Below are 24,524 nucleotides of genomic sequence, written 5' to 3' on the forward strand. Positions count from 1 at the left end.
AAGTAGAAGCCCCTTTATCTGAGTCCATCTTTTTTACATTAACTGTTATAACTAAATATGTATTTTTTAGTTAATTTATAAATAAATAAAAATAATTGATAGAATTTCATATATAAGATATAACCTTGCAATTCCATACTTTGTTCAGTATTCAAATAAATAAAAGAAAAATTCATGATACTCTTGTTTTGTAGCATTCTAAATTAGCTTCATTTCCTAGATTTTTAAAGTAAGATTGATTAGTAGTTAATATTAGTATGAAAATGCAAATCATATTCCTAGTATAAACAATAACAATACAAAAAATAAGACATGCAGCCAAATCATATTTGCATATTGATGAGAACTCAGCCTAATTCTTCTAAGGTCTGAACGTTCTCAGTTAAACTACTTTGTAATTGGATTTTATTTTTAATTCCATCATTGAAAAAACTACATTGAGAGATGCCTTTTATACAAATTCATAGGTAGGAAAATTATCTCTTAAAATAGTTAATGTAAAAAAAAAGATTGACTCAAATAAAGGGGATTCTACTTTCAACAAGAAAAATATAACCAGTTCTCAATCCTAATATAAATTTCAAAAACACATATTTCCTTTCCTTTTCTTTTTTCTTTTCTTTTCTTTTTGTCTCTCTTTCTTTTATTTACAAATACAATCTGGAATATAGACCAAGAACACACTTAATCTCTTGGTGAGTATCAGACATTTGGCAATTATATAGTTTGGCTCATCAAGTAAGCATTGATTGTTAGCATTAGCCAGGAGTATATAAATACTTATAAATATTGCATGCAGAAGAGAAGCCGCACTTAGATGGATGATTAATAGTCCTGTTGTTGGTAATCTATTGTATCTTTTTTGCATGGAAAAAGCAATTAGAAACACATTTCCGACTATCCCAGACAGACCTTAGATGCTTCATAGCGGAAAATTAAAATTTTAGACATTGCAAAGAGTGTAACAAATGTATCTTCAGTTACCACATAATAATAGTACCTGGAGGACCCTGACAAGCTCATAAGAATTTGACTTACCTTTCCTCCTTTTTTATTATCTATTTTTATAAAGCCATGAAATTATTTATAATGATAGTGGATTTGTATAAAGTGTGTGTATAGAGAAATTCAGTCCAGAAAAATAAGTACAAATGCGTAGGAAATGGTAACTTTGACAACTGAACCATAATAAACCTGAATTCATGCAGGTCAGGAGTATGAAACAATAGTCTGAAAATGAATTTATGCTATCAAATGCCCAAAGACTTTTTTATAATCTTTGAGTAAAATTGATTTTTTAACATAAAAAATCAGGTAAATCATTCTGGGCTAAAACCCGTCAAATTAGGCTTCTGTCTGAAAGAGAATTATGATTCATATTATTATTATATGAATTACACTGAAGAAACTTATTCTAGAAAACCTTTAAAAAATCTGCTTAAGGTGAGCAAGGAATACTGAGCTAAGTTCATGCTATTAGGAATCCATTGAAATCTTCATAGGTATTTCCCTTCCTTGCTTTAAAATTGTCATAAATACAGGTACTTTTAAAAATTATTATTATTTGCAGATAAATTTGGCTTATGAAGAGCAAATGGTCTAGTTTCCACATATGAATGTATCTTGTCTTCATTATTGCATGTACCATGCTCACTATAACTGAGTAATGAAAAGTAATCAGAAAGAGGCTGTTGTTTTAGAATTATTGATAGTTTTTCATCCCATTATTTTTCAGAAATTTCCTATATTTAGTTTTAACTTTTAACCTCAAATTCTAAATAGCACAATGTCTATAAGCATAAGAATTTCCCAATAACTTCATAAAATTTGAAATATATGTAGTGTTTTTTCCTTTCACATTCTTTTCTACATAATTGCCAACACATACTACAAAGTTTTGAATAGAATAAAAGTGAGGTTGAGGGTCCTGGTTATCAATATTGAAGGAAATATTGTTCCAATGTGCTGCTGATTAAACTTGAGACTATATTGTATTATGTATTGTGATAAAACATGTGCCTGTGGAGTCCTAACACTCACTCAAAGTCTATGTCTGTGATTACAAAACTGATTTTTGAATGAAGACAAGAAAGAGGAAAAGAAATTATTCCTATACATAATAAAATAAAACATTGGCACTTTAAAAAAATATCTGATGCTTATTTCCACATTATTTAAAAGTGCATTTAATTGTGTATACTACACTATTCCTATTTAGGATTAAAAAATACACAATACTAAATTGAAGAATTTTTTGTTATTGATAATTATGGAGCACTATTTTCCTTTAATCTATAATGAAATTTAAAACAAAATATCTAAAATTTGAGGAAGAGTCAGGAAAACTTAATAAAAAATAACAAAGAAAAATTTTAGTGCTTATGAAATATCTTACCTGATAACTAATTTTAACTTCCTTAGTAAATACTAGTTCTACAATTAATGTATTTTAGGTGCAGATTTTTTTTTTCAGATATGTTTGGGGCTTTTATGCATTATCTTTAGTTTTTCTCTATTTTTAGTGTTCCTAGCAGGATCCAAAACTGCACAATACATCTTTCAGGTTAACTTGATAAACATAATTTTCAAACCAAACTAGACAGCCAAATTAATTGCTTCTAGAAAAACAACAACAACAACAACAACAACAAAACTAAACTCAGGACAGTCACCATATCTCAGCAGAAAAATGGTTACTAAGCCAAGGCTACGTTCGAAAACAAAAACAGAAATAGAAACAAACAAACAAAAAATCCTCCTTTTTTTATCCGGAGACATGACTTAGATCTTGGATCTATGTCATTGTTGTGCCAGAGCAGTATTCCTTAATTGCCCATTTAGCTGAGATAAAGCTTTATTAGACACATTTATTGTTCCCATTGCAAAACTGGTCCAAGTCAATTGCATGGCTGTTTTTGAGGCCATGTGAATAACATCCTACTTAAATGATTATTGGTTATTTTCTCTATAGGAAGAAATTATTGTATTGATTTTGTGCTATCTAATTGTTTGTTAGAAATTTAACTTATATTGAAAAAGTAATATTGGCTTTTTGACTGTTGATTTCATATGTGTGTTTTGCAGTAGATAAGTACCCATTAAAAGGCATTTATTTTCTAGAAAATTATATTAAAACTCAACATGGTCTACATTTAATCACAGTTCTCAAATGTGCTTGGATACAAACAGCCTACTTCTGCCTCAGCTCATTCCTCTGCAGCTCTCCTTATGTCGTTTATAAAACTGATTTCTTTCTGGCCTCTGAAGGAAAAGGAAAGGATTGGGCCACTCTATCTTTGAGAATGGTTCAAATCTTCGCAACTTCCAATCCCTCTAGTGCTATTTTTCTGAATGGATGTGTTTTGTTCAGTGATGTTTAGAGTGTACAAACCAAACTGAATGTGAAATATCGCCGACCTGCACAGGCTCTCAGAGGGCACTGAATGAGGTGACCATGCCATCCAAGAATAATTCTTCAGACATAAAAGGATGAGAATCTCCAAAGACAGTGTTCTCTAGGTAAACCCAAAATGAGTCACTTGACATATTTCAAGGGGCGACTGGATAACTTAGGCTTATTTTATATTAGAAAAGAAAAAAAAAATTATAGAACTGTATACTTACATTGGTCCCAAATTTGCCAACACTAAATTCTGATTTTCCTATTCAAATATCTTCCTTCCCTTCTTTTCTTCTTTAATTCCTCATTCCTTTTCTTTCTTTTTTTTATTCCCTTCTCCCAAGAATTTCCCAGTACAAACATTGGCTGCTAAAAGCATTTGACCTTGTGCTCACACTTTCCTTAAAATTATATAGCAGTTATCTATATGGTTAGTCATACTTTATAGTGACCTTCTTTTTATTTATGAATATAAATGATTTCTCTGTGGAGTATATCACAAGCAGAAAACTATGTTTATGTGTTATTAAAGTGGGAAAACAGTTTATATATTAAATACTGCAGGACTTTGTCTTCTGTTGTGGAAGTGCTTTCTCTTTGTTAATTCTATTTCATCTTAATATTTTTTTTCCTCAGGAATGTTATAAATTTCTTTAAGAGACATGAATTATCATAGTTTTCTTTGAAATCCAGTGTGTGTCTTGTTTGATACTATTTCTTTTTAAGGTGCTAAGTAACTTTTCTAAAATGGATCAACGTAGTTGGAAGAACTAGGAAATGAATGTGTTTTGTATGTCTCTCTCTCTCTCTCTCTCTCTCACACACACACACACACACACACACACACACGCATCTCTCCATATATATCTGTATATGTTGTTTCCTCTAGTTTTATCCACATTGTTGCTAATGACAGATTTCATCCTTTTTTATGGATTAAAAAAATCTCATTGTGTATGCATACATGACATTTTCTTTATCCATTGATATACATTTCAGATGATCCCATATCATTGTTATTATGAAATGTACTGCAATAAACATGAATACACAGATATTTCTTTGATATAAAGTTTTTTTTTAGATATATACCCAGAAATTGGAATATTGTATCATATATGTTAGGTCTACTTTCAGTTTTCATTTTAGCAAACTTCATACTGTTTTTCATAACTGCTATACTAATTTATATTCCCATCAACAGTGTATAAGAGTTCCCCTTTCTCTATATCATTACCAGAATTTAATATTGTCTTTTTGATAATAGGCATTCAACACTGAGCCAAGATGATATGTCATTGTGATTTTTATTTGCACTTTCCTGATGATTATCTATGTTGAACATCTTTCTATGTCTGTTGGTCACTGGTATATCTACTTTCAAGAAATGTCTATTAACAGCATTGGCATATTTTAAGATTTTATTATTTTTTCATTGAGTATTTTGAGTTCCCTTTATATTCTGGATATTAACCACTCATCAGAAAAATAGTTTACAAAAATTTTCTTCCATTATCTAGGTTGACTCTTTACTTTAGTAATTGTTTCATTGCTAGGCAGAAGTTATTGAGTTTTGATATACTATTTGATATACTATTTATCTAGTTTTTCGAATACTGTTTATTGTCCTTTCTCCAATGTATGTTTTTAGTGCCTTTGTTGTCAATAAATTGGCTGTAGAGGATTACCTTCTGGACTTTCTCTGTTCTGTTCCATCATTTCTCTGTCTGTTTTTATGCCAGTATTATAGTATTATCCTTTTTTGATTACTATACCTTTGTAGTGTTTTTTGAAGTCAGGTATTGTGATAGCTTTGAGATTTTCCTTTTCTCAGGACTGTTTGGCTATTTGGGGTATTTTGTGGTTCTATATGAATTTTGGATTTTTTTTCTAGTTCTGAGAAGAATGCCACTGAAAATTTGATGAAATTACATTGAATTTGAAGATTCACCTTGGACATTTTAACATAATTTCTTTTAATTCATGAGCATGGGAGTCTTATTTTTTGCCTAAAATTTCTTTATCAGTGTTTTATTATTTTCATTGTAAAGCTATTTAATTCCCCTGATTAAGTTCATTTCTATATATTTTACTTTTTTTATAGTTCTTGTGAATGGATTACATTCTCTCCTTGTCATTTGTAAGGGAATAGCTTTAGAAGAATTAAAAGCTTAAAAATAATTAGAAACTTAAAAAAGAACTTTTTAAGTTTCAAAAACTTCAGAAATAAATCAATGTATTGGCATATTCCTTTATCACTCATTCAAACTCACTTAGATCACTATTAGTTTATTTATGCTTCTATGTATTTATGGTTCAATTGATTGATGAAATGTGTCAGCTATGTACCCATTTCTTCTAGATTTTCCAACTTGCTGGTGTATAAAAGTTCATAATAGGCCCTAATGATTTTTGTATATCTGTGGTACCTATTATATGTCTCTTATTTATCTCCAATTTGATTACTTTTTCTTTTTTTTCTTGGTTTAAAAAACTCTTTTTTTCATTTATGTTTTATATGATTTTTGTTACTATTTTGTTTATTTCTACTGTGTTGTTTATGATTTCTTCCTTTTACCAGTTTTGGTTTGGTTTGTTCTTGGTTTTTCTCATTCCTCAAGTAGTATTTTACATATCTTATTTGAAATCCTTCTATTTTTTTTAAATTGTAACTTTTATTGCTCTCTACTTTCCTCCTAATACAGATTTCAAGGTATCCCAAAGGTTTTGGTATGCAGTATTTCCATCTTTATTTGATTCAATAAATTTTTAAATTTCCCTTGTGATTTCTCCATTGATCTATTTGCTGTTCAAGGTCATGTTAGTGTATGCTTGTGTATGATTTCTAAATTTCCATTTGTTAATTTCTATTTTAATTTCATTGGAGTAAGAATATATATAATACAATGTCAATTTTATTGATATAATCTGATTATTGATATAATTAGACTAATGTCTATCCTCTTTATAACAATGCTATTTTTATTTTGTTAGTATTTTGCTGCTTTTTCCTTCATGTTTTGTGTTTTCCTATATTGAATTCAGCATCGCATGTGTTCCATTTTTCCTTTATGTTTATATAGATAATTTCTATATTTCTTTCAAATATTGTATTCGATTCTATTTCAGTTGTATGATTTTTTGTGAGAAGTGTTTTGTAGATCCTACCCTTGATCTTCTGTAAGTAAGTTTCTTTTGTGTATGATTTATTTAAGATTTTCTTTTTCTTTTATAAATTAATCCTGCTTGGTGTTCTCTGAGCCTCCTGGATATGTGGCTTTTGTCTATATAATTTCAATAAGTTCTTGTTCATTTTTGCTTCATGTATTTCTTTTATTTCTGTCTTTTTCTTCTTTTATTCCAATTAGTAATGTATCATAGTATTTGATATTTTCTTTGTTTTATATATTCTCATCTTCTTCCCCTCCTTTTCATTCTTCTACTTTGTGCTGTTTTTGTTTGGGAAGTTTCTAGTGGATTATCTTCTAGGTTTTTATTCTTCCCTCAGTTACACAAAGTTTAGTGATAATTCCATAAGTGCATATACTTCATTTTTTACTATGTTTTTTACTTTCAGTGTTTCCTTTTTAATCTACATTAGAGTTTTCATGTTTTTCTTGACATCACACATTTGATTTTATCTGTGACCTATTTTTCCTACCTGATAATCCCAACCAACATCTGTGTTACATCTGAGTCTGGATATTATGTTTATGTAATATATTCAAAGTGTTTTTTCTTGACTTCTATAATGCCTTCTAATTTTTTTGTTTAAGGTCAAAGTATTGAACTAGGTAAACAAGACTGCAGTGTGAAAAATCTGTCAGTCTGGCTAAGACTTTGTCTGTGTTTACTAAAATTGTTGTAGTTACAGGTACCAGAAGCTTCAAATTTCTCTACTGTATGTTTTTATATTGTCGATTTGAGATTTCTGTTCCTATTGTAACTCAGAAACAGTCTGTGTCTTGTACTTTCCAACTTTGATCCTCTTTTATTACACTGGAGGCTTACTGATGCTTTGGTAGGGAATAAAGGAAGGATGGTGTTATATAATCTCTAAAAACCCTCAGTATTAGTAGACCTGTATCTCAGAGGTTTAACATACATGTGTTTCTGTCCCTACTCCACAATTATGGATCCACCTATACAACATTCTTCTAACCTATTTATTGAAACCCTATCTTCTATTGATTTTGTTTTGGATGTCATTTTCCTTAACTGAAAAAAGAAGCTGAACTTTGAGTAGAATTTCCTTCATCTACCTGGGAGCAAGTTTAATAATTGTTCTTTGGGAGTTTCCTTCCCTGAAGGTGAGGTAATTGCTGTAAAATGAGTCTGAGTAACAAGGTGGCTATTCTTTTTTTCCTTGAGTCAAAGTCATGAACCTTATCAGTTTTTCATCTTGTGAATATGGTTTAGATCTGGGATGTTCCTTAAAGGTTCATGTGTGGAAGGCTTTGGTCCCTAGTACAACAAGATTCAGAGGTAAGGCTTTTAGGAAATGATTGTATATGAGCATGCTCAACTCAACAGTGGATAATCCATTGGTGGGTCCATAATTTGAATGAACTATGGGGAAGTGGTGGAAACTGTAGGAGGGGAGATCTAGTTAAAGAGAGCATGTCCTTAGGAACATGCACTTGGGGACTATATCTGTCCTCCATCCCTTCCTGTCTCTGCTTCTCTCCTAACTTGAGGTGAGTTTGCTTTGCCATACCCTCTGCCCTCATGTTCTTCCTTACCAAAGATGAACAACAATGGACACAGCTGACCATGGGACTGAAACCTCCAAAACCATAAGCCAAAATAAATTTTTCCTGTTCTATGTTGATTTTCTCTGGTATTTTGTCACAGTGATAGAAATCTAACATGATGGGATTCCAAAAGTAGAGAGAAATATATGTAAAATGTATGCATACCCTCATTGAGCATAGACCCCAGAAATTTTGCATTCTCAAAAAACTTTCTATTGTCTGTGGCATGTTATAAAATAAACATATAAGTGGTCCCACCACCTCTTGGATTCCAGTGACTTTTAATCTAGGTGAACAAATGTCAGTAGTGGTATCTCTGGATATACCTGTCCTCAGATTTCAGGGCAGTGGCTGCTTTGTCTGCAGTTAGCTGACATATCATAGAAAAGTTGGTGATTTTCATTTTTCCTATCTTTTTTTTTCCTGTAGTAAGAATGGAAGAGAGAAAAATCCAACCTTTTTATATTTAGAACTAAAATTGGAAGTCTATTTTTTCCTAATGTATGCACTGTGTAGTTACAAATAATAAATTTATGAGACACATCATCAATTGTTGGGACCATATTGTATCATAATAAAGTGTTTTACTGTCATCCCCATCTTAAATCATGATGTTTAAGTGAATAAAAAAAGGTATTTATGTATCATCACAAGCAAAAGAGAAATAATCCTAAGCAAGTACGCTTAAAAATGTATTTTATTTAAGTCATAACCTCACATTTCCTTGGTACTATAGACATAATAGATGCATTCTGACTTTCTGTTTTTGAAATATTGTGTATCTTAATGCCCCTCCTACATCAAAGAATTTAAATGATTATAAAATATCTTTAAAAATTTATTTAAAATATATTGCTGAGCTGGTACAAAAGAAAATAATATGCTAACATGAAATTTAAGAAAAAGAAGGAAGCTCATTGATAAAAATAGATTTCTTCTTCTACTTTTTTTAATGTTTTGCACATCGTGAGTGTCCACTTTCTTCATAGCAGCAAGGGGAGGGTATTTATGACACTGTAATTTGCCACCAAAACATCTCTTCTTTGAAGGAAGGATAAATTGCTCAAGCTACTGAGGGAATTTTCACTAGGTAATCTTGTACTTAGTACTATACTTGAAGGATGCCTCAGCTAAAGAAATACTCTCAGGCTGGTCTATTTTTCATGATATACAAAGGTTATTTGTTCTGGAACATAAAGCCCCTGTTGGTCTCTCAGGACTTCTCTGAAGGCCATTCTGGATTCACCACTGAAACTTTCACAAGTCTTGCTTCATGAATCAATTTATCCCTCTGTATCTTCTTGTTTTTTCTCTTCACCTTCCAAAGGGGTTGAAACTGAGGCTATTCCTTATTAAGCATCTTGCCCATTGATTTCTATCTCAAAATCTGTATCTCAATAACATATTTTCAAAACTGGTATATAATATTTTGGAATTTTTATTTTTTTGAATATCATGTAAAAATAAAATTACGCTGTTGTGTTACTGGTACACAATATTCCACTATGTGACAACAAGACATGTTTACACCTGTGTGTGGTCATTTTGCATGTTTCCTGGTTTTTGCTATTATGAATAAGGCTTTCATTAACATTGTGTATGTGTATCTTAGTACACATTTCACTTGAATATATGCCTAAAAATGGGAATTGTTAGAATATAGGTCCCATGTGATTTTATTCAATATCAAGACATTTTTCAGAATAAAAGGTATAATTATCAAAGATAATACCCAGACTGTCTCAGGCTAGCTTGGTTATCTGGTCACTCTAGTGGTAAGACATTTTTTCCTTATTTACCTATTTGTGTATATCATTTCACTAATGATATACACATATGTATATATGATATACACATATATAAATGTATATATGATAGACACATATATACATTTGTGTATATCATTAGTGGTTTAAAATAGCAATTATTTTACTTGATCATAATATTCTGGATCAGCACTTTGTCCAGAATTCAGCAGGATAGCTCTTCTTCTGGTCTATTGTGGGATCCCTCACATGGTTGTAGTCATCTTTGGATTCATCTGGGGCTGAATAATAGAAGTTGCACTCTCTGATGTTTGGAGTTGCAAGATGTTTGGGTCTCTCTCCATGAAGGATAGTAGAATGAATCAGACATTATTACCCTATATACATTTATGACTACATGACCGTTGATTCTACATCATGTTCAACCAGAAGAATAAAAAATTATACTTCATTTATGGATGATGTATCAAAGTGCATTCTACTGTAATGTATAACTAATTAGAGCAAATTTTAAAAAACTGAAAATAAATAAAACTTGTCAAAATTTAACACACACATAAACACACAAAAAGAACAGACAAGGTTTTTAAAATCATTGGATAAAAAGAGATAACTTGACCCAATGTACTTCTACTTTCTATCTTACAACATGACTGTCAATGACTCACTGACCAAAAAGAGTCACAAGAACAAATGCAGCTTCAAGACTGGCAAAATTAATTCTAGCTCCAGATATAAATAGCAGCAAAGTCATATGATAAAGAGAAGTATACAAAGGAAGTGAGGAATTTGAGGCCATTAATAATCTATTATTGTATATGAATATGAAAATTTATAAGATAATGTCAAGTAACTTTCCTAGGTATACTTTTGAACTAGCAAGGTCTAAGAGATTCTAGTTCTACAGTGATCCACATCATTTAGGCTACTGAAATTGGTCTGCATTTGAGATTGCTTTAATTTGCTTAACTCTTGCAGATTGGAAGGGTATTCAATGAGAGAGATGTCTCATTTTAGAGCAGACTTACATTTTGCTATTTTTTATGAAGTGCCTGAGTTTTGAATTGTTCACTTTTTATTTTGGTTTGTATTTCTTATATTCTGCAAGCTATTTTTGTCAGCAATATGTGTTGTGACTATTTTCTTCAACTATATAGCATTCATTTTCACCTTCTTTAAGATACGCAATGATGAAGAGCTGTTCTTAATATTTATGTAAACTAAAATATCAAGTATAGAAATTTATCTTAGAGATTTTGTTGTTTTGTTTGGAAAAGAAATCCTTTCTTACTCTTACATGAAAAGATATTCACTTATATTTTTAAGGTTTGAAAGGTTAATGTTCAAATTTAAATTCTTAATATATCTGTAGTTGTTTTCTTTTTTCATGTTTCATTCCTTCTTCTTTATCATACAGTGGAAGATAAAAATCCATTTATGTTTTTCCGTAAGAATAAACATTTTTTTTCTGGCTTTTTTCTCTCTGTTTGATCTCTCATTCTATCTTTCTCAGTTACCAGACATCTGTTTATATAGGCTTCCATTATCTTATATACTCTGTTTTGTTAATTAATTTGTCTACCTTATATCAAGCTTCCTATATATTATAGTTTTGCAGTCATTTTACATTTGGTAAGTCAAATAAACCCCCTGTTTCTTTTCTCTATATATTTTTTTTCTTTTTTGGTACCAGGGATTGAACCCAAGGGTGCTTAAACACTGAGCCACATCCCCAGCTCATATATATATATATATATATATATATATATATATATATATATATATATAAATGAATGAGATAGGGTCTGGCTGAATTTCTTAGGGCCTCACTCAGTTGCTGAAGCTAGGTTTGAATTCACAATCCTCCTACCTCAGCCTCCCCAGTCACTGGGATTACAGGCATGTGCCACCATTCCCAGCAACCCTCTGTTTCTTATTCAGTATTTTTTGTTCTTGAATAGACATGTTAGAACAATTTAGGATAAATTGAATATTATTAGTATCCTTTTACAGTTCTGATTGAAGTTTTGTGAATCCACATATCCATTTGGGTGGAAATAGCATCTTAATGTTATGAAGTCTTCCAACTCATGCCCAAGATAGATCTCCCTTAATTTTGCCCTACTGTATTGACTTTTTATAATGTCTCATTATTTTCTGGGTGAGATCTTGCATCTCCTTTTTATACTTTGTTATGAATCATTTTTATATTTTGATATCTTTTAAAAATTTAAAGATTATTTTTCTAATCTTTTTTGGTATATGGAAATGCAATCAATTTTCATATATTGATTTTTTATTTAGAACTCTTCACATACTCTATTATTTATAATAATTTTCAAGAAGTTTGCTTCTCTTTATAAATATTTCTATTATTTGAAAATAGTGGCCAATTTATTTTCTCCTTTCCAATCATTTTCTTTAATTTATTTTTCTTATCACACTGGCAATTCAATATTGAGTTGAAAAGATGGGAATAGGCTTGTATTATGCTAAATAATTCTTAAATGTGATCAGATAGGAGATCATTCTCATACAATTTCAAGGTTTCTTCTGGAAAGACATTTGTTACTATTAACTTAGCTTTCTTGTAAGCAGCAGTACAGAAGAAATAATACTGATTTTGAAGTGACATCACGCTTGGTTCCAGTGTGAGTTCTACCACTTGGGATTTTCTCAAGGATTGAAAATAAGCATCACTCAGAACAGATTAGTATTTAAAAGTGTCCACAAAAATCACTACAAGTGAAGTTCAATGTCATCAGATTATAAATACAAAATGAAAAAGCCAAAGTAGTTTGTTAATAACCAAATTTCCTCCTTATCACCCACAATAAATATTTCTAAAAGTTCTCAGAGGAGACTGACTTACTATATGTATTACAGCCAATTTCCATCTTGGCTTTTACAGGCTATTTGAGGTTGCTTCTCTCTTGGCTAGTCTCTGATTTGTAGTCACCTCTGGTTTTTTAGACACAAGAAAAACTGCTGCTAATTGTTGCCATTTTACAGATGGCAGTGGAACTTTTGTGCTGGTCATGACTGGGCTCATTCTTGTCTATCTCTCACAAAAAATGCAAATTGAATTCTGGTCTGTCTCATTGTGACCAAAAAGGGCTCTCTTCTCTCACTCTCTCACAATTGCATATATATGCATAATTATATGTTATGTATATATAATTATATATCTACATATATAGTTGTATAGATAGCTAGATAGATACTAGGATAAGTATCACAGGACCATTGTCTAAATCCCATAGAAAATAATTGCTTGATTTTTTACTTACAATTTTCTTTTTCTCTTTTACTAGAATAGAGAACCAGAGAGCAGGGCTGTAAATGAAGTTAAGTAACTGAAACATCCATGAACTGAACTCAGAATAACTCCCCATCAAACAGCTGAGACTTTTTTTGGTAGCTAGCTCAGTTCTGGACTTCTGAAGAATACAGAGAATTTCCTAGAAGTCATGTACATACTTAAATTTCTAATAGGTCCTATGCCACAAATTAGAAACACATACATAGATAATGCTGAACCACAAGCAATAGATGGCACAGCCTAGGGAAAAGCAGAAATCTCTTCCAAACAAGGTAACAATATATGACTAATGATAGGATTTCTGTCTGATTTGTCTTTATATCATGAGAAGTACTGAGTATAGACCAAAGAGCATTTACTGTGTAGTTAGTCAGGTTGAGCTTAAATCATATATTTTCCCATTGGCAATGCAATTTAAGATAACTTGTTTACCAATTCCAAGTCTTTATTTCCTATAAAAGAAAGTTTTAATATCTGCTAAAAAAATCTGTTAATACCAGTTAAATCACATAATATTTTTTGGAGACAATTGTTTAGGAAGACCTCTGAGATTGACATATTTCTATTTTGAGATATAATTCTTAGATTGAATATATAGTAAACAATGATGCATGCTGTCATTCTCTGAAACAGTAGAACAATTTCATGATAAGATAGGTGAATCCAATTTTTAAATATTTTTCTTTATAGATAAAACTATCAATTTCTTTATTATTTTCCATTGTTCAATCAAAGATAAGTAGCTCAACCCAGTCGAAGATCCTTAGAGCTTATATTAATGGCTTTTATGCCACAGAGTTAGCATCCATGATTCTTATTTGTGTTATTTTCATGTTATGAGAATACTTATCACCAAAAAAAAATTCCATTATGACATGAGCCGTGTATAACAAGAAAGCTTGTTACAAAACTACTAATTCAAAAATATTTAAAAATCCAACAAGCAGAATTGAACTAAGATAACTTTTAAATATCTTAATGCTTAAAATACATTAAACATATGTCTAACTCAGAGAATTATCAAGATATTCAACTGTATGTTCTTACAGAGGAATTTAATTTTAAGACTATTTTCTTCTTTTCATAGAACAGAAATAAAGAATTAGATTTCTTTAATTATTCTGTCAAGTATACGTCAAGACTTTTTGGCAAGAATCACAGTGATATTAATAACACTGCATATTCTTCAGACGCAGGTAGCTACATAATGTGTTCCATAAAAATCACATTGTCTTGTAGAAGGAAAATGTGTCTCAAAGAGATGAGGTGACTGGGTTACTTATGTGAATCCATGTGGGCTAGAGAGTAGGCATTTCGAACTGATGCGAGAAAGGGACTCAGAAAGAAGACTGACTCTGAGAAGTGTGGGTTTCATGAGAGCTTGAGTCCTGGGACATGAATACCAGGAGGAGGCACTGAGGTTTCATCAGTATTGCTGAACAGGCTTGTGTGAGCCAAACTGGCGCGTCCAGGAGCAGGTGCTGAATAGCAGTACCAGCCAACGATGAAGAGCATGAGAGAAGAAACTTTCCTAGGACTGCAAGTGTGGAGACAGGATTCGGAGCCATGTGTCTCTCTGTTGATGAATCTGGGGAGAATGTACAGTAAAAAGATAAAAATACATATTAATAAACACATTTTTTAATTATACTCTCTGTAATAAATTCCAATAGACTAAAACAGGAACAAGAACTTCAAATAGAAGTATAAAAGATTAAGAATTACTGTGAGTTCATATTCCACAATGAAACAGCAAAAGGAACCAACTTAAAATTAACATACATAACAGCACAATTGGTTCAAAACCGTAGCAATAAAACTGACCCTTCATGATGTTATCCTGGTGAGAATTGTTTGAGGTTCACTTTAATTGCTGGGAACACACATTTGACATCTTCATTTAAAAATAGACACAATGATTATTTCTAACAATTTCATTAGATGATAATATTATATGAGGAAAAATCATGATGACTTGAATACAATGAAATAGTAAAATAAATCTGGGAATCACATAAAAACATTGTCTTTACTTCCATGAGAGTATAATTAACTTTTGTAAGCAATACTGTATATCCACTATCATGCTTATGTAGACAACATGAGATTGATCAATGTCATGTCCAAAAGTAAAAGAAAATTGGAAATTGAGATTTTTGTTGTTGTTATTGTTGTTCTTTTTCCAGTTAGGTTTTTATGACAGTTGAGGAATGCATAGATTTGGGTATTGTGGTCAGTATTTCCCTATTATGGGTGAATTCTTCAGATACATACTCAAACCTCTTTTCTTTCTTTATATAAATCTGATCCACAATTCAAGGTCAAAGATTTTCTTAACGATTTCTAATGAACCTTTGTAGTATTATCATATAGAATTAAAAGATGAGGAAACAGGTAGTATTTCAACTCTCTAATTGTCTAAAAATAGGCCACTTCATCTTTAAGTTTGGACATTAATGAGCCCTCTACATTCCTGTGGCAAGCCTTCCTACCACAGCAACAGCAAAGCATTCTCATTTAGAGACGATCAATAGCTGTACACATTTTTTCTTTTATGTAGCCCGGTTTACAACTCACTTTTAATATCATTTAAAATACATAAGCAAATCCTACATGACATTTTTATTACTATTGTAATATCTCAAGTTTAATTTTTGGCAATAAATATAGTCTGGTGCAAACTTAGAAGCAAAAGAAAAAAAAAGAAGAAGAAGAAACTTGAGATTGAGTATTGTTTTGATTTATAGGGCAATTCAACTTCTGGGGGGTGAATGCCATTTTTGTAAAAGACACCTGTGCATGTGAAGAATCTGAAAGAGTCTGGTCTTCAAATGACCTCTAGAGGATCAGATTTATTTGTTTTTAACAGACATTACATTTTAGGAAACCTACTATAATTTTTCATTATATCTTTGAAAGTTTTCACATGGAGTTATCATTGGTACATCAATAGATCTCAATTGACTCAGTCTACTAATTTACATTTTTCAAAAAACTCCAAATGAACTGAAGGATAAAAGGAACAAAAGACATCTATATCAACTCTGAAGACATTTTGATCATTAATACAGATGTTTAGAATATTCCAGATGAAGGAGAAGAAAAAAAAACAGTTAAAATCCAGGGTGCTGACATCATTTACAGTGGTTTTCACTTCCCTCCCTGACTCTTAAAAATTGTGTGATCTGGGCAAAACAATTGGTTCTCTCTACATCTTCATTTCCTTAATCTGTAAATAGGGGTGGAAATAGTCTTTGACTCATAGTTACTGTAGGAATAGTTACAATGGTACAAATAAAAGGCCTGGTAAGTAAATTATCACACAGCCACACATTATATATTGTTTCCTATTATTAGTCTATTTGGATTTGGTGAGGATGATAGAAGATGAGGCTGTCCTGGTAAAATACACCAAGTACTACCAATAAAGATGTCTAGAGCTATGAGGGCTACCCAGAACTGCCAGCAGAGGGCACTCTTCTGTTATCTTGGGAATGTACAATAATGGCCCTCAAACTTTGTAAAGTAAGCTGGGGCAGTTGCACCTACTTAGCCTGCTTTTCCTGACTCATGATACTTGAACCTCAGAGTCATTAGAGAGCCTAATGATATGTCAATCTGAGTTTTCAAAACTAATTCCCTACTAAAACATGGCAAAATATACATATGTCAGATTCACAAGGATAATGGTGGTGCAACTAATAAAGTGGTGAAGTTACCAGGGCTATCCAACCTGTTTGGAAATGGTAGAGGATAATGTTTGCCTTTTGTGTTGTTTCCTTTTGTCTCTTACTTCTTTGTTATCAGTAAAAGTGTATCAGTGAGAACTCCTGAATGACTTTGCACTAAGAAATGGGATGATAGACATATTATTGTTTTTGCTCTTCTTTATACACAAGGATGTAAATCAACATAGAAATGGTAGACATTGTGGTATTATGTATGTTCATTTAAAATAATTGACATTAATATTCTAAAGTATTTTACATTTCTCAGTTTTGTATCCAAGAAAACTAGGGATTTCTGAAATACTTCCATTTTTTAGTTCATTTTAACCATTATGTAGTTTTGTAATCCAATCAACAAAGCTTTTAATTTCTCACTGTGTTTGGAAGGTGCTTTGGCCAAGGATTGGATGTCCAGCAGGGTGACATCCACTTACTTTTGGCATCTAGCAAAGAATGGTTTAATCACTAAATACTCGCAGCCTGCTCAGGCTGAATCAGTAGCCCTATACAATACTCTGTGATTTACTTAATGCACCTTCTATACCACACATTTTATTATTTTTAAATAGTATTATGCTATGGCTGTTACAAATTATGTCACCTTAAGACTTGTGGGTTTCAGCATGTTATCAAATGAGGGTATTTCAAAAATGAATTGTTAAAGTATATTTGACTTTTTAATGCTATATTAAAACATTTTTATTTTGCAGTAAAATTGGTAATGTAGAGTATTTACATTTGAAATTAAATAAGTAAAGATGTATTATGGAAATGAAAGAGATGCTGCATCATTGATTTCAATGAGACTTGATGCGGAAAGATACTACACCATCACATTACTTAATATTTTGCAGAAGAATATAAGTGACTATATTAGCTTTGTGAGGCTTTTTTTTCATTCTATTATTCACAATTTTCCCTTATGTTTTGTTCATTTTGTTCACAATTCCTGTAAGAGAGGAGTAGTTTGAAAAGTGTTAGCTCTTTCGCCTGAAATAGCATGTCCTTCTTTTATTTTACCTGAGGATGCTGAGAATGCTTTCATAGACTATTACACAGAAGATAATATCAGTACACCAATATTTTCATTGCCCTTTCCCTTATCCCACAAAAGCTTTGCAAGTGAATTTTTATCTCAGCTGTTGGTGATTAATTTTTTTCTGATTCACTTATATTTCTCATTAAAAAAGTCATCTCAAATAAAACTGAAATCAATTTCTCTTTTGATATATATGGCATTCATTACATGGAAGCTGACACTCATTATTTTTTCCCTTTAGGTAATAAAATATTAATAACACTAATTTCAAGTTTGAATTTATATATATATATATATATATAAATAAAATGTGTGTGTATCTACATCTCTCTATATATATCTCCACCATCTTTTCTTGCCATTTTCATTTGTTTGTTACTATGTTTTCACATGCAAAAATTATGTGTATGGACATTGGTATGGAGGACAGTTTCTCTTGAATCTAGACAAGTCTAGTAGTTGTAAACAGAAAGAAAATTAACCTTTGTAATGTTAGCAAAATAGTTTTCCCCATATTTTTTTTTACTTTTTTTTTTAAAATTTGGCCTATAGCAGACTTTTTATGGGGATTTAAAAGATATATAGACATAATTGATTTTAATATATGTAGAACACATAGAACTACATTAGAAAAAGATTAAAAGCTAAACACAAAACATCAGAGCATTTGGAAATGTGCTTTCAAATGTGGTGATATTGAACATAGTTGTAAACATATCTTCTCTTTGACCCCACAATTTCATTTGTTTGGATGTATTCTATAGATTCATTTTACACAGGAGTGAAGGAATGTATGCAAGAAGAAACTCATTTCCACACTGTTTAAATAGCAGTATTTTGACAACAACCCATCTATCCTGTCTATTTCTGTTTCTTTGCAAATTTCCTTCTCTTCTGTCTCCCCTCTTTCTGAGGAGCACTACTCATTTACTCATTCTTTAAAGCTCTGGTCAAATATGACTTTAAAAAAACTAAACCTGGCTATGGGGCACATGCCTATAATTTCAGTGGCTCAGGATACTGAGGCAGGAGAATTGTATGTTCAAAGCCAGCCTCAGCAATTAAGCAAGGCCATAACTTAGCAAGAGGCGGAGATGTGGCTTAATGATTCAGCAACCCTAAATTCAATCCCTGGTCTTAATTTTTTTTAAGACATCCCTAGTACAATAAATTTCTGTGTTATTTCTTAAGAAATCTGATTACATATCATAATGCTTATTATCATTCATTACGTTTTTGTACTCTTTATATGCTGTAAATGCCTATGAATAGGGATTGTACCTTACTCATTTTGTATTCCCAGCACAAGACAATGTCTGCCACATAGGAGGAGACCAAGAAGTGTTTTGGGAATAATCAAAAAAAAAAAAAAAAAGAGAGAGAGAGAAAGAGAGAAATGCTGTGTATCAGTTGATACAATTTAAAAAATATAGATATTATTATTATTTGTTTTTAAATTGATACATATTAATTATATGTATATATAAATGAGATTTAGTGTAATATTTCCATACAGACATAAAAATATAAGACTACAAAAATGACTTTTTAAGTAAACTATGAGGTATAATTGAGTATAGAAGAAGTGCTATTAAAGGGGCCCAGCAGCAACATTCAATGTGGACAATGTGCTCAGCCCTTATGTTATTCTAGTTTTGCTAAACAGGACAATTCAAAATGTGAAGAACTAGGGATTTAAAGATGCTCTATGATTTCCCCAATCTTTAATCTCCACAATAAAATGGATAGATTGTCTAAACAAGGAAGATGATAAAACTGAGTAAAGAAGAATATAGACTCCAGGAACTATGAAAAGACACATAGTAACTCTCCCTTTGAGTTCCTCTACAAACTGAGACCTTCTGGATCAATGGCAGAAAGATGCAGATGATGTCTTCGCAGCATTGTATCTCACTTGTTTTCAGCTGCTACTTACTGGCTGTCCTTCATGTTCATGGAGGATGCAGGGGAGGACTGGATGAAATCCCAAAATGTGGTTTTTATTTCAGGATATTTTTCCTGAGAGACTGAAACACTGGCAAGGGTGACTATAACAGTCTGTGGACCATCCTAATGAGTTAGGGGAGAGTAAAGATAGGGGGTGGCAAAGATATTTTGGACTTCTATCAAAAGCTTGAGCAGTGAGTTCTTAAAATTCTATCCCAAATTCTATCTATTCTTTATTTTACTCAATTCTGAATACAATAAAAATTTGGTTTTAGATAGTCTCTATGTTCCTTTTCCTCTTCAAGTTTTTCTTAGAAATACAACCAAAACAATACAGTTCAGTAAGAAATGGGTCTTTCTGGAAACCTAAAATGTGTTTGCTGTCTGATATACCAAAGGGTGATCTATTCTAATGCATCCTGAAGGTTGTTTTTCCTGGAAAGCTTTTAATCTTCTCTAAGAAACACATGAAAGATAATATTTTTCAATTATATGGCCTGAGATGTTTCATGACACATCTAGTTAAATTCTTCCCTCATTATGTAATTGACTTATATGTGCCCAAGACAAGTTTGGGATACTTAATATACATCAGTGAAAATGCCATTGTTGGCTGTTTCAAATACAAATGTGATAAAAAAAGAACACTTAAATTCCAAGAAGTTAGGTTCAAACTCATTTAGAAAAAAAAAAAAACACTTCTGTTTATTCTGTTCAAATGAGTTGTTGCATTGAGCTTAATTTTTCTTTTCATAAATTTTAGACTTGATAAAACTGAAAACAGAAAATGATGAGGAATGACTACTAAGAGCTTGTTAATGTATATGTCATCTGTAATTATTCTATTTCACATTCTTTGAAACTGACAAAGTAGTTACCTATGTTAAATTACAGAAATGAGACGGATTCATTGATGTTTATTAGATAGTTTGATGTAATGGATGATAGCACCCATAGAAGCTTTCATTTATGACCCATGAACATGACTTCCATTAATGACTTTTCAGATGCTTGACATATATTTAGTATTAAAAAGGTCATGAACTCTTCTTTGACCTTGAGAAACCAATATACAGCTTTTCAGATAATGACCTTACAGATGCATTAAAATAGATCACTGAAAGGCATGTCAGATAGTGAACACATCCTATTTTCAGAAAATTCCTTTTTGTTAACTGAAAAAAAAAACATTGTTTTGGGTATATGAATCCATCAGAAGTCAAAGAGAGGGAAGAAAAATAGTTACATTATTTATGTAAGTACTCTTACCTAATGTTTTATTCTTAAAAAATCTAGCCAGAGAACATTAGCTAGCTAAAACCTTAGTTTGATGCATCCAATGACAAGCTGAGCAGAAAAAGAAATGAATAAACTTATGAGGAAGCAGAACAGGAATTACATCTATTTCCATAGTATATTTCTTCAGAGAAGCTTAAGGCAAGTGATGAAAAAGATATGTCACTATATACAAACTAATTTTCTCTCAGAGATCATATCTGAGAACAAGAAGTACAAAATATTCACTGGCACATTGTGTGGTGTACTGAGAAGTCTTTATAGGCCATTTGCTGACCTAAGATCTGATCGGACACAATCTGATAATAAGGCAGGACCTGTACACTTCTCTCTTGGTCCCAAACTTACTCACTTTTTAGAGCTTGTTAAAACCCCTTCTTCTGTGGAACCCTCTTGAAATGCTTCAACTCAAGAGTCCTGTAGGATTTTTAGTGATTTAAAACTTCCCAAGTAAGAATATACCAAGTGACAATGAGCTATTCTATTTTAGAGAAGAGAGAAAATGAATGGTTAATGGAAGGAAATTCCAGATTTTATTATGATTATTTTTTTTGTTGTTGTTGTTGTTTTGGGGGGTCTGGGGAATTCTCCTCACTTCCTAGCTCCCACCTGCTGCCAAAGATGTAAGGTGTCTCTCAGAATGCCAGAGAATTTGCTAATTGTGATCAGTGGAGAACTAAGTTAGGTTCAAACTCATTTAGAAAACACACTTCTGTTTAGAGAAAGATGATAGATATGGGGGTGGAAAGGGAAGAAAGAGTGTGAGGAGGGAGGGAGGAATGACCACTGCCATTTATTTTAGGCTGCTTCATCAAACACTATTGTTGACTTCATCCAGAATGAATTAAGTGAAATGCTTTAATACATTGTGAGTTACTGAGGAATTTTTGAAGCAGTTTGATCTGCAAATTCAAAGGCAACTTTGATTTAATTGGGGCACCTTTAATCCAAATGTATAATCCAAAAATACAGAGCAGAAATGTTTTTGCATTGGCTTTACAATTCTATTTGACTGATCTCCCTGCTTTTGTACCCTATTCTTTCTATAAAGAGAATAAATCAGGGAAATATTTAAGAGTATAGATACATCTTAGGTCTCTTCAATAGTATAGGATCCCTAACTTTTAAAATATGTGATGAATGAAAAACAGCATATTAAGAGATCTTTATGAAAAGATGGATATCAGGTTTAATTTTGAAATTGGCACAGATATGAGATATTTTCATTTATGATACATTTCCTTATTCATGATCAGCAATATTACCTTACAAATTTCTCACTTTTTCTGTCTGCCAATTCTTATTCTTTGCCAACATTTTGGACTTGGATCAACAGTATTTTGCATATCCTGGGGGAGATTCAGTCTTTTTTAAGATGTATGGAGACACAGAGAGTTTTAAGGGACTAAGACTACCTTTTTTTTTTTTTAACCCTACTCCAATGCTGATCTGTCTCTCACAAGAAGCCAGAAGTCTGTAAGGAATGGTTTAATGCTTTTCCTTTCTGCCCTTTTACAATCTTTCTCCCACTTTACAAAAGAAAGACATTCATCTAAGCCATCTTGAAACTTATTACAGTGCATTGTCTCCTGAGGGTACACTGAATCCAATAGACAGTTTCGCAGTATATTTAATCAAGTTCCCAAAACTGCTTAGCACTCATCTATATTTTAAAGATGTACATTTTCGGTAACATTTTTGTATAATTATTTTTATCAAAGTTTGTGATTATGTTGTTTTGACCAGTTTTATATTAGTTATAATTGCATCCTGGCAATAATTGCAATAACTCAAGATAAAACACAACATATTTTAAATCTGAACACACCTGAATTTCTGTTCTGTGAGGTGATCAATAAAAACTCCTTTGAGCAAACAAATATTAGGACAAAATTTTATGGAGTAACTGGAATATAAACATGAGATTAAGAATACAGATAACTTAAAATTAAAAACTGTGTAGTTCATAGTTTTAATGAATGGGTGATTGCAAGTATCAAACCTATCAAACTACAGTAATATTTATGGTCTATTCTCCAATAGATGTACTTCAGAGTAATGTCAATCTACCATTTGAATTTTGTTCCCTGATTACAGGAACTAGGACTCTTTGGAATGGCTGGCAGTTTTTTTTCTTTTCATGTGACAGAAAACAACTAAGTCATGTGATTCTGCAATCTGTATTTGGGGTAAAATTGGGAGTTCATAACCAACTTGAATCTAATGTATGAAATATGATATGTCAAGAGCTTTGTATTGTTTTGAACAACCAATAAAAAAAAGAAAAAAAAACAACTAAGTCATAAAAACACAAAAGCAAACAAAGGAAACCTAATGGGACATATTAAAAAGAAACAGCTTCTAATAGCCAAAGATAAGAGCATATAAATGTATTTTAAAATATTGAATACAACTTAATTATTGAAAAAAAAATTAATTGAAAATTTTACTCAATAATAAATAGAAAGCCAACAGCAATAACAACTACAAATCCCAAACCCAACTCTTTAGATCCTGTTGAAAGGAACTTGAGTACCAATAACTTACTGTGGTTTTAGAAAATATTATTAATCTATTGTGCTGCATTTCTTACACAAATTATATTTTAGATTAATCTATAATTAATTATTAACCATAATTATTAAAGGAAATTCCTTCTTTGAAGAAGAATTCTAGATAACGAATATGAGTGGAGTTATGTAATGATAAAAAAAAGAACTGGTTATAGCCACCAATTTTTTTTTTTTCAGATAACATTAATCACTGAATAAAATGGTAAGGAAAAGGATGGTAAGAGATTTTATAATGGAAGGGAGCGGCTGTCATGCCCTGAACATATTGAAATCTTTGTATTCCTAAAAATGGTGCAAGAATTCATTGTCCTCCTAATATTACCTATTCTAGAGTAGCGGGCTTGTCAACAGGGAGAAGGGGCACTCTTGCTAAAATACTCTTGCTCGGTAAAATTTGTGAGGAATATAGGGGAGAGAAGAATGAGTTAAATAGCACTTTAAGGACACAAACTGGCAAATGCAAAACGAAGGTCATTCTACTTGATAACTGTTCTGTTTATGTAAAGAATTAGTGACACACACAAGAAGGAAAGAAAGAAAGAAAGAAAGAAAGAAAGAAAGAAAGAAAGAAAGAAAGAAAGAAAGAAAGAAGTTAAAAAAAAATTAAGAGTAGTATAGCATCCAGATTAGATGTGCAGTTCTCAGATGGATCTTTTTCTGAATAAATATTTTTGACCAACTCTTTTGAGAAAAACAGAA

The sequence above is a fragment of the Urocitellus parryii genome, chromosome 2 (genome assembly GCF_045843805.1).
Source record: "Urocitellus parryii isolate mUroPar1 chromosome 2, mUroPar1.hap1, whole genome shotgun sequence".
Classification (NCBI taxonomy): domain Eukaryota; kingdom Metazoa; phylum Chordata; class Mammalia; order Rodentia; family Sciuridae; genus Urocitellus; species Urocitellus parryii.